At 40.3% G+C, this 11,511-nt stretch overlaps 1 protein-coding gene across 1 annotated transcript in view; it reads left to right on the forward strand.

Annotated features, from left to right (window-relative positions):
- Positions 1-11,511, forward strand: part of LOC122809263 (sacsin-like) — a 417,141-nt gene that overhangs the window by 176,555 nt on the left and 229,075 nt on the right. The gene's annotated exons all lie outside the window — the stretch shown is intronic.

The following is an 11,511-nucleotide window of genomic DNA, read 5'->3' on the forward strand; positions in this document are numbered from 1 at the left end:
AACCCATACTTTGTGTCCTAACATAAGATTTCCACAGTATAAAACTTCTTTGAAAAGTTTAACATCTTTATTAATTTTCCCCACTGATTTACAAATTACTATGTAACACTCCCTTGTGGAGTCTGCATGTCCTCTCCACAGTCGAGTAGCCTCCGAAAGACATGCGTGAATGGGCGTGCCTTCGCTGAAGGTTGGGCATTGGGCTGGCAACTCCGCACCATAAAAAAATCAACTGCCAATCATTTGCTGACTGGAGTTCTGCTGTGGCGACCCCTAACCAGGAAAAGCCGAAAAGACAAACAAAAAAACTATGTAAAACTCCCATTATAATTATCAGTATATTGACATTTATAAAATGTTTCAAACTGTCAAATAATTCTTCTCTCTCTTGTACTATGGTAGGGTCATAAATGAAAATATCTTTTTCTATCCCCAAACAGTGACAATAATCCATAATAATCATCCTGCTTAGAATTTTGACAATAATATATGATATCTCAATTGATGACTTACCCAAAACATCAATGCCACTGCAAATTTCAATACCAAAACTTTCAATAACAGTGCTATACCATAGCATTTTCTGCATGTTCTTTTTGTGTTATAGTTAAATGTCTATCATCCAATAAACCTAAATTTACATTTATTCATTCATTTAATTATTGCTTTCATTTACCGAGAAAGTCTGATTGGGCACAGGTCTCATTTTCAGTACAGACCCAGGAGAAATGCTCCATTACAGAATGAGTAGGAGTTATACAAGATTTACTTATTAAATTTACATACATAGAACAGTAATGATATGATATTACTCCAAACAAGAATACAGTAAAATATTAATTAATATCAAACTTATAAGAGTCTAGTTATTTTCAATAGGCAACAGCTGTAAGTAGATATTAAGTAGGAGACAGTGAAGTAATTATAGGATTAAGCTGGGTCCAAATTATGAAGGGATATTGAAGGGGCTCAGATGAAAGAGTGATAGAGATAGCAGTGGAGAGGGGTCAATGACCGTCAGAAAGTTAGAGATTGTGAAGAAGTAGCTTTATTATGGCCAGTTCAATGAAAAAGTGGTGAGAGTTTGTAACAGTTTGGAGATTATCCAGGAACAACTGTATAGACCTGGTAACTGAGTAGGTAGAACTTTAGTTGAGTTTTAAATGATTTTAAAGATTGTTCTTGTCATATTGCTAGTGGGATGGAATTCCAGAATTTAGTAGGGTTGTGGGAGAGTAGTGATTTGCCAGCAAAATTGTTGGGTTTAGATACACGAAGCAGGTATTTATCCAATGAATGTAATGGCTGGGAAGGGTTATATATTTGTATGAGGTTAGAGATGGATAGACATTTGTTAGGTTTATACACAATGTTATGGATTTGTGTAAGTTGTGAGTAGGTTAGATGATGTGGGAATTCCTGATACTGTAACTCCCTTATGGTTGTGCAGTGGTGGGTTCAATTTGGATGGTTGGCTCTGAATCATACTATTTTGTAGCAACGTTGCTCAAATTTGTTCAGCAGGGTCATTCGAATGTTAAGGATGTGTGCAGAATATGTTAGAGTAGGTAAGAGGAGAGAGGATGCAATGTGTTTTCTTGTAGTGTTTAAAAGAAAGTGTTTGCCTCTATAGAAAGAATGTAGTTTCTGATGTAAATTTTTTCTATATATTTTATTTATTTATTTTTATTTAACATTTGTTTACTGCAGTGGTGGTGCTGCGGTAGCGTTGTCGCCTCACAGTAAGACATTGTCCTGTTCGACTCTCAGCTAGAGTGTCTTCTGTGTGGAGACTTGCATGAATGGGCGTACCTTCGTTGAAGGTTGTGCATTAGGGCTGGCAACTCAGCACGTAAAAATCTACTGCCAATCATTAGCAGACTGGAGTTCCGCTGTGGCGATCCCTAACTGGGAGAAGCCGAAAAACACAACAACAACAACAACCAGGAAGGTCCAACTTGAAATGAGCCAATTTTCAATGGAGGCCCAGGGAGAAAATGCTCCACACGCATGTCTTTGTAACATGAGAAGAAATTGGAATACCCGGAGAAAGCCCACACAAATGCAGAGAGGACATGCAGACTCCACACAGAAGGCACCCCAGATGAGAATCAAACCAGAGAAAGTCTTGCTGTGAGGTGACCATGTTAACCACTGCATCAGTGCACCATCCAAAATCTTGGATTTTGAATATATGTTTCAAATTTTGGCTTTCCATCTGGACAGATGTCTAACAATTTCATATGTGTGACAAGTTAAATTTTTGTTTTGTTGGATGAGGTAACTGACAGGGAGATTGTGTTGATTATAAGCTGTTTGGGAGTAATTATGATTAGTTTGGATTTATTTGAGTCAACATAAAGAGACTTCAGATTTTCCCTTTCTGAACACATTGTCTTTGCCCATGTTTTATCTTTATTTTTCTCAACCTTCTTCCTATTTTATCTGTAGTATTATTTTTGTTTTATCTGTCACACCTTCTTCCTGGCCATTACTACCATCAGAATCTTTTTATCTTTATCTTTACCACCTACTGACCCAATATAGCTTTTGGATAAGTCTTCCCAATGTCCACTCTCTTCAGCTACTATATCAGTAGACTTATCCATTTTACTAGTGACATATCCACATACTTAATCATTTTACTAGTGACTTATCCACATACTTAATCATTTTACTAGTGACTTATACATTTACTTAGCCATTGTACTAGTGACTACCTCATCTGAAATGCTAGACTCGGAGGCTTGCCTATGCTGTTGTTCTAGCTGTAGCTCAAGCAATTGTGGCCAATAAAACCAGGAATTCCCTAATTGTATTTTATATGATTTCTCACAGTATTTACCACTAGGTTCTACTGCACCACATTGGTTATGTTTCCTCTTATCAGATTTTTGTATTAAATGAAACACAGACCAACAAATAAAAAAATGTTTTGAGTTGACCTCTGTATGATCTATAGACTGTAAGTCCATTTATCAACAAGGCACTTGGAATATGTTGTACTGGTCCTTCTCATGTAGTCTCAAAATTACCCACACCTTCCCCTCCCAGTCCAAAGGGTTCTGTCATCATACATTTTCTTTATTTCAAATACAGAGTGACAAAATAGCATAAAAATAGATAGCCATGTCCATGTCCATTGAAATGTTTGTCAAATGAAATTGTAAAAACAGTCTTTTTTTAAACTGCAAGATTAAAACCTTGTGGTACATAAGAAACAACTGCTCTGCACAGGACATGGTTTCATATGTAATGGCACAGCAACTTTTCTTACCAATATAAAGGAAAACATACATGCCTATTACAGAAAATCCTAAAGGCAAAATTAAATTATCCCAAAAAATACCTATTGATCACAGTTTCAGTTTCTCGCAGATAACCTTATAACAGGTATCTTACTAAAAAATCTTGAAGGAGCTGCAGCAACTTTTGCAATGAACAGTTTGGGAATATGACCTTTTCTTGCCATCCTTCTACATTTCATTCCTCACAGTAACATTCTGTGAAACATGAATGTCAGATGCGAAAGCATCTTTAATGTCTGACGTTGTGTCAGTCATAAAACTATCACCTTGAAGGAATTACATCTGTCTGTAGTTGGGCTGCCCAAAGACATCCTACCCTCTGAGAGATTCATTACCTCCAGAAAACATTTCAACATTACATTATCCAAGCCACAAACTTTGCTGCTAATTCCACTGCATTTTCTGTCAGTGTTCCCATCTCCTTTTGTTTCTGGCTCTTCTATATGCATGCCTATTTCACTCCACATATGTACCCCCCTCTGGTCTACCTGTACTTGTGTTACTGTTAGCTTTACTGTCTGTATGATTTTTGATCATGCTTGATGTAGCTTCCCAAATGCACTTTCTTCCTTTCCCATCCTTGCCAAGCTGCAATGCTCTTAAATGCACCTCCTCACACCTTGGCTCCTCAGCCTGTGATAAAGGATGCTTCTCCGTAGTCAACCTCTTTCTAGGTGGTGCTTTCAGTCAGGCAGCTGGCCTCTGTCTCTTCTTTCTAATCAGGGCCCATCCCATTTTTGTCTGATAAATGCTCTTCCAAATTCCTCCCTTATAAGACTATATATTGCTCCCTTGCCTTCATAATAAACTCCTCTGCCTCCATCACTTTGTGCAAAAATATCTTCCTTTCTTTAGTTTCACTAATTAATATAGCTGGGTATACCAGGGTTGCCCGATATCCTGAGTCCAGCAGGTCATGTTTGTACTTTGTTGTTTGCCTCACTCTCACTGTCAATAATCTACAGTAAATATCAAATAAGACTTAACCTCATGGCACTCTTTTATGTCTCCAGCTGTTAGAAATAATCCAGTCTGCAGTGCAAGCTGAATGCATGACTGCTAAGACATGTTGATGGGAGCCATTGGAGAGTGGCTTTGTCCACCCTGCTCATTGTATTCGCACAGTCTCAGAGTATAAGTAGTCTAGGATATGCATTATCCGCTTCACCATTCTCTCTATCATCAGTCATATGTTGCAATCTTCCACTGTTTCTGGAAGCCCTTTGATGCTACAGATGTATACCCGCCAAGACCAATTTTCTCAGTTGTCTAGTTTGTCAAGTTGTTAGCTAAGTCCCATATGATTCTCTGCTACTAATTTCTTCATATTAGCTGCTCCCCTTCTACTTCTGCCATTCATGACACATATTGTTCTAACTTTTTCTTCTAATATTTTTAATCTTTGCTGTTGTTGCATGGCCACTGTGGTAGGCCCCAATCTCCACCGCGGCTATGACCTCAGCATGTTTAGTAGTGAAGGATATTCCTCTGGTATAAATTTAATAGGCGTAGTCAATTTGGGGTATTATATAAGTGTATAGCATCCAGCTAGACTAGTAGGCTAAATGCACAGCACACAACCAAACCTTTCAGGCCTGAGATAGACCTGGTAAGTTGTGCTTCAGCTGTATCAACAGCAACTTTCATTTAATAAATTGGGGTGTTACTTAAGAAGATACAGGGTAGAAACATCAATCCAAATTTATCTCTAAAAAAACACTTCCATGCCTAGTTTACTAGGAAACTACCTCTATGGGTAGATAAATGAAACAGCAAGGCACTGTTACGAATTGATGCCGGATGCCATCATCTGATCTGCTGTGCAGTTATGATTCATAGCTATTTGCCTAGTACTAATGCACTGAAGTATATTACAGGTTATTAGTCCATTCCATAAATCACTGCCATATTAGTGGGATGAAAATGAGAGTACTGTTATGTACTTTCTTGCTAGGAGACTGGAATTACTTTCGAGGAAGTGAATGTATTACAAAAGGTGATTACAAATGTTTGTTCCTCCTCTTGTTATTATTCAAGGAAGTTGGGATCTAGTACGCCATATACATGTCTTTCAGGCAGAGAGGGATAAGACACCCTTACTGTATTTTGAAGGAACATTGGAGTGAGAGTTCAAAATCCAGACCTGTGTGAAAATATTTCATGCGTACCAACAGAAATTGTTGTAGTGTTTTTGATTTAATAGATTTCTTTGGCTCAGTTTAGCAGAGCTGCTTAGAGTTTGGAAACTTTAGTCAAGAGACCTGGAGTGAATCTGAACTAAATCCAAGGCATCCACTTTTTTCTACAAGAAATAAGCATAATTTAAGCTTGCATTGCACTTTTTGAACTGTATTTTGATTTATCGCTGCTTCATTTTTGCTATAGTCATTGCTGTGACTGTTTTATGCTGCACTTTAAATTTGTAGTAGTTCTGCATTTCATAGCATAGGCTAGATTCAGACTTGCTGATAGACTGGTTTCACTTGAGCACTAAAACCAGCCATCTTACATTAAGAGGGCCTCTCTGCACCCTTCTGGCAGAAATGTGTAGCTCAGGACCCGTTTGAGTTGGGGATTGCTGGAATAAGTCTGAGTCTTAGGCTTCCCCATTGGTTATTTTGCTTTGAAACTGCATAATTTCACCTGTATAAAAGTCTCAAGGTAGAGCTACCATAGACGCAAATGCTTAAATAATTTTCCCTAGATATCTGCTAGGGAACCCTCATAAGCTCCACTGCCTCTCTGTACACAACGCAATTGTGCATTGCTGCCCTGCAAGCAACTAAGTTGCACATTCTGAAGCAGTGACACAGATTTCCACTCCTAGCCCTCTGCAGTATAGCTGCTTTTGTTAGCCTCATAGAAAAACCTGGGCCATCTATCCCACCTCCACTAGTTACTACAATATATACAAACCGCAGTACAGAGGATGCCATCTCATTAGCTCTCCATGAAACACTGACCCACTTAGAAGGCAATAATTGCGATGCAAGACTGGTATTCATCGATTTCAGTTCTGCCTTCAACACTGTCATCCATCTGAATCTAATATCGAAGCTACTTCAACTGGGCACAGACTCTCGTTTATGCAATTGGATTTTGAGCTTCCTTACTGAAAGTCCTCCAAAGGTTTGTGTGGGAAACAACAGCTCCAAAGGTATCATCCTGAACACAGGAGTACCACAGGGGTGTGTCTTAAGCCCTCTCCTTTTCACTCTGCTGACACATGACTGCATGGCCACACATGAGACGAATAGGATAATCAAATTCGTGGATGACATCACTGTTATAGGCCTGGTCAAAGACTGAGAAGAGGAGGCCTACAGGAATGAGATTGATCAACTACTGGTCTGGTGTGACAGCAACAATCTAGCACTGAATGTCAGCAAGACCAAGGAGTTGATTGTTGATTTCAGAAGGTTTCAAGTACCACACAAACCTCTAGTGATGAAAGGGATGACAGTGGAAAGGGTCAAGAGTACAAAGTTCTTGGGTCTTCATCTCACGGAGAACTTATTCTGGTCAATCAATGTATCCAGCACAGTCAAAAAAGCTCAGCAATGCTCGCACTTTCTAAGGAAACTTAGGAAGGCAAAATTACCAAGCTCCATACTTCAGACCTTTTATAGGGGCACCATTGAAAGTGTCCTGATCAACAGCATTGCAGTCTGGTATGGGAGCTGTAATAATCAGGATCGGAAGGCTCTCAAGAGAGTTGTAAGGCCAGCAGAAAGAATCATTGGCACCTCTCTTACTCTGGAAGATCTACACAAATGCCGGAGCATAGACAGGGCCAAAAAGATTTCCAGCAATCCAACACATCCTGCCAATGGTCTATGCACTCACCTATCCTCTGCCAGAAGCCTGCATTGTAAGACCACCAGACTAAAAAGCATTTTCTTTCCGGCCTCTGTTAGACTGTTGAACTCTGGAAAAATGAACCACGACGTCTGTTACATAACTAGCCTATCAAGGGGCTTATTTTATGGATGTGCAATAACTAAGTGCAATACTAAGGTGGCTCACCTACACACTGAAGGACTGTAAAGTGCAATAATTCAGTCTAATCATAGATATGCTGCTGTTGTTTCAATTTTACTTTGACAATATTACCTTCATATTATTCCTTGTCTTCCTTGTCTCCTGTTCTGGGATGGGTGTGGGTCACTGCTGTCCTACTTTACTTACAAATTGCTTCTTATTCAATTTCTGCTGTGATATTTTATTCATTTTTCTCTATCTGTATGTGCAACTGTTTCCTGCATTGAGAATGAAGCATTGTAATTTCGTTCAGCTACACTACTGTGTAGTTCTGAATAATAATAAGTTTTCTTTGACTTTGACTTTGATATACCTGCCATAACGGATGGACAGTTTCCCATCATTTCTTCAAACAGCTTGATTGACATGGACATCCTGAGGATTTGTAGCAATTACCTCATGTATATTGACAAACATTTGCTTCTAAAGCAAACAAATATAGTATGTGAGAGATGTAACTATACCATGAAATAAGAATCAGTCCTCTCATACAACATTAAACAAGACATCAAACAGGTTGTCAGCCCACACACACCTCTCCTCTCACACAAGATAAGGTCAAGACACATAAAACCACATATGTGAGGGTACTCACTAACAGCCTACCAAAAGACCAGAGATCTCCTAAGTGCAAACAACACACACATACTGGTACACAGACTCCACCACTACACACAGCAACACACATATCAGTGCCTCAGCAATTAAGCCCCTAATGCAAAATACCTCAAAACCTAATGTTCTGGTCATAGGAGACTCAATAGTGAGACACAGATGCCCCCTCACCAGGTTGAAGAAGGAGAATGTCACGTTCAGCTGCCAGTCGGGTGCCAGGATCCATCAAATCATGCATGCACTCAAGCCATTTAGCAACAATTGCCCTTATTGCTCTGTCACAGTACATGTTGGAATGAATTGCTCGAGACATACCACTCTGGACTATATGAAGAGAGACCTGTCTGAACTCTCAGATTATGTGTCCCAGACAGTTATGTCCCTAGCCCTGAGCATCATTCTACCTTCACCAAGCATGATGCCACAATACAGACAAAAAAAAATTGATTTCAATAATTGGCTTAGCTTTTGGTGTCACTTCAGGGGGATTCATTATCTGTCAGCCTCAGAAGACATGGTCGACAGTCCAAACTGCTTTGCCAGAGATGGCCTTCACCTGCCTCTTCAAGGCTTTCGGATACTGGCAAAGACGCTTGCCTCCACCAAAGTGCCCCTTTTAGGCAATATCAAAACAACAAAACTTCAGACATAAAAAAATCCACTAAAGACAAACTCAAGGTCATGCTGCTTAATGCTAGGAGCCTAAACAGTAAACTGCACTCCATGGAAGCACTTCTCACCTTGGAAGATGCTGATGTCTGTGCAGTCACTGAGATGTGGGCTCAAGGCCGCAGACAGCACCCCAGTCATATAAGGTTACAATGCCTTTCACATGTTCAGACCCCAGAACAAGCATGAAAGAACAAAGGGGGAGGTCTGTCCATCTTCTGGTGAAACAGTATGCCTCTCTTGAGCTGCTCCAGATCCACATAACTATCGGTAAAATACTCCTCCACATCATCACTAGCTACAGGTCTCCCAGCATGAACCAGGAGAAGCACACCACCTACCTGGACTTGCTAGAATTGCTCAGTATACAGCCAAACACCTTGGTCATGGAAGATTTCAACTATCCTTCCATCGACTGGTCAACTTACATGAGCACAAACATAATCGCAACAAGGTTTCTGGATTTGTTAAGTGAAATGCCCTGGAACAGCTGGTCCACATCCCCACAAGAGACTCAAATGTTTTGGACCTAGTACTCATCAACATGGTGGGGGGGGGTCACTGCACTACCGCTTGTGTGTTACCCTCCATGGTAAGTTGAGACCATAAGTCTGTCTCATTTGAAGTAAAGATCAAATCTGACATCTCCACAGGAATAAAAAAACTGAAAAATCTCTCCAAAGCAAATGATTGCCTACTATGCAATGGTACAAAAAGTTTCAAAGCCCCTGCTAACACAGCCAACAATGACTCCTACAAAGAGGAGTACACAAATGCCCAATATAGCCACTTAAACAAATGTATTGACTCAGCTGTACCTAAAAGAAACAAAACCAGGTTCATAAGAAAAGAAAGAAACGGATATCTAAGAACAAGAGGGAACTTACTCAACAGAGGAAGAATACCCTCCACAGCTTGAACAAACAAATCAGATATCTTATAAAGTCCTCTAAGGCTAGTTACAAGTTTAGCATCCTTAGCTAAAGACAATCATAAGGCATTATTTAGCTACATCCGAAAACTAACAGGGAATGCACAGCTATGTGCCAACCTTATAGTGGATGGTACCACTCAAACTGAACTTGAAGAAATTGCCAATCTGGCAGCTGACAGATTTGGCAATAACTTCACCCCCCTGTTCCCACCAAACATACCCCAAAGTATCCCTGACACCAGTCCTCTACCAAGTATCTTTAAAGAACAGGTCATACAAGTGATCTCCAAGGCCAAAAACACAGGATCTATGGGACCAGATAAAATATCAGACTGTTTACAAAACAATCTAAAACAAGAACTAGCAGAACCACATGCTACTCTCTTTAACTGTAGCCTGAGCACTGGCTTTCTTCCAGCAGAGTGATGAACAGCAACAGTAATCCCCTTGCACAAAGGGGGTTTGTCAACTGACCCTGGACGCTATTGACCCATCAACCTAACCAGACTTATCTACAAGACCATGGAAAGAATCATCATGGACCTTATCAATAAGGCCATAGGTGACCTTTAAACTCTTGACCCTACCCAGTTTGGTTTCATCAAGGGTAGATCTTGCTTATTAAACCTAGTGGACTTCTTTAAGAATGCCACCAAAACCCTGGATGAGGGCAAAGCAGTACATACTGCCTTATCTTGATTTAGTCAAGGCCTTTGACACAATCCCCCACTCTGGGATCATTGAGAAACTCTCTCAGGTGGGGATTAAAGCATACATCCCTAGATGGGTAGCCAACTGGCTCACTGACAGAACACACACTGCCAAAGTTGGGGAGTCCACCTCCACCAGTAGACCAGTTACCAGTGGGGTACCACAAGGATCTGTGCTGGGCCCTCTATTGTTTGGAATCTATTTCTCTGAAGTCCAGATGGGTGTAGATGGTCTGTGACTTACCAAGTTTGCAGATGACTGTAAACTTGGTGCAAACATCAATGATGTTAACATATTATAGAGGGGGATTAGGATTATGTAGACAAATTATTGGTGCAATAGTCATGGACTAAAACTTAATGCAAAAAAATGCCTCATTATCCCCTTTGCAAAGAAGTAGCCCCTGCTAATTATGATATAAACAGCATGGCTCTAGGCTCAAACGCCAGTGGTGTGAGACTTGGGAACACAGGTTGATAGCAATCTAAACTTCAATCACCATTTGTCCATGGTGGTAATGAAAGCCTTCTACATTGCACATCTCATATATAAAGGCATCACATCCAAGACTAGAGAGGTTATAACTTCACTGTATTCAACCCTTATCAGACCACTAATTGAATACAATGCTTGCTTCTGTATGTACCTCACTAGACACCTACAGCAACTGGAGAGATCACAGAAGTTTCTAACTAGGAGAATCCAGGGCCTCCATAACATGACCTGCTTGAAAAGACTGAAAGCCCTTTCACTGTACTCTGTATCATACAGGCTGTTGATAGGCAACCTGTGCCTGGCCTACAGAGCAGTCTCTGACCCTGCGCAAATGGAAATTCTGCATATCCGCAAATCAAATTGGTCAAAAATCACTCTCTCCAGGGAACTCAACCTAGCCTGTGACATTAACAGAATATGCTGGAGAGACAGATATCTCACCCAGAGATTACCACTCCTCTGGAATAAGCTCCCACTCCATGTGAAGCAGAGCACCTCAATGACCCTATTTAAGCATAACCTTGACAATTGGATGGATAACCATAAATTTACCCCGGGGGTAGCACATGTGTCCTTCATGGACCAGGGGCAGTCGGTGTTAATCATAGAATTGCTGTGCTAGCAACAACCATCTAATCATGGTCAATAAGGGTACTCAGGTTTTTACATGACTAGGCTTGTAAATGCACCAGGACCATAAGCCTAGTAACCTCCTATGAATATAGAAACAAATGTTGT

The sequence above is a fragment of the Protopterus annectens genome, chromosome 1.part1 (genome assembly GCF_019279795.1).
Source record: "Protopterus annectens isolate FY-2018-M chromosome 1.part1, PAN1.0, whole genome shotgun sequence".
Taxonomy (NCBI): Eukaryota; Metazoa; Chordata; order Ceratodontiformes; family Protopteridae; genus Protopterus; species Protopterus annectens.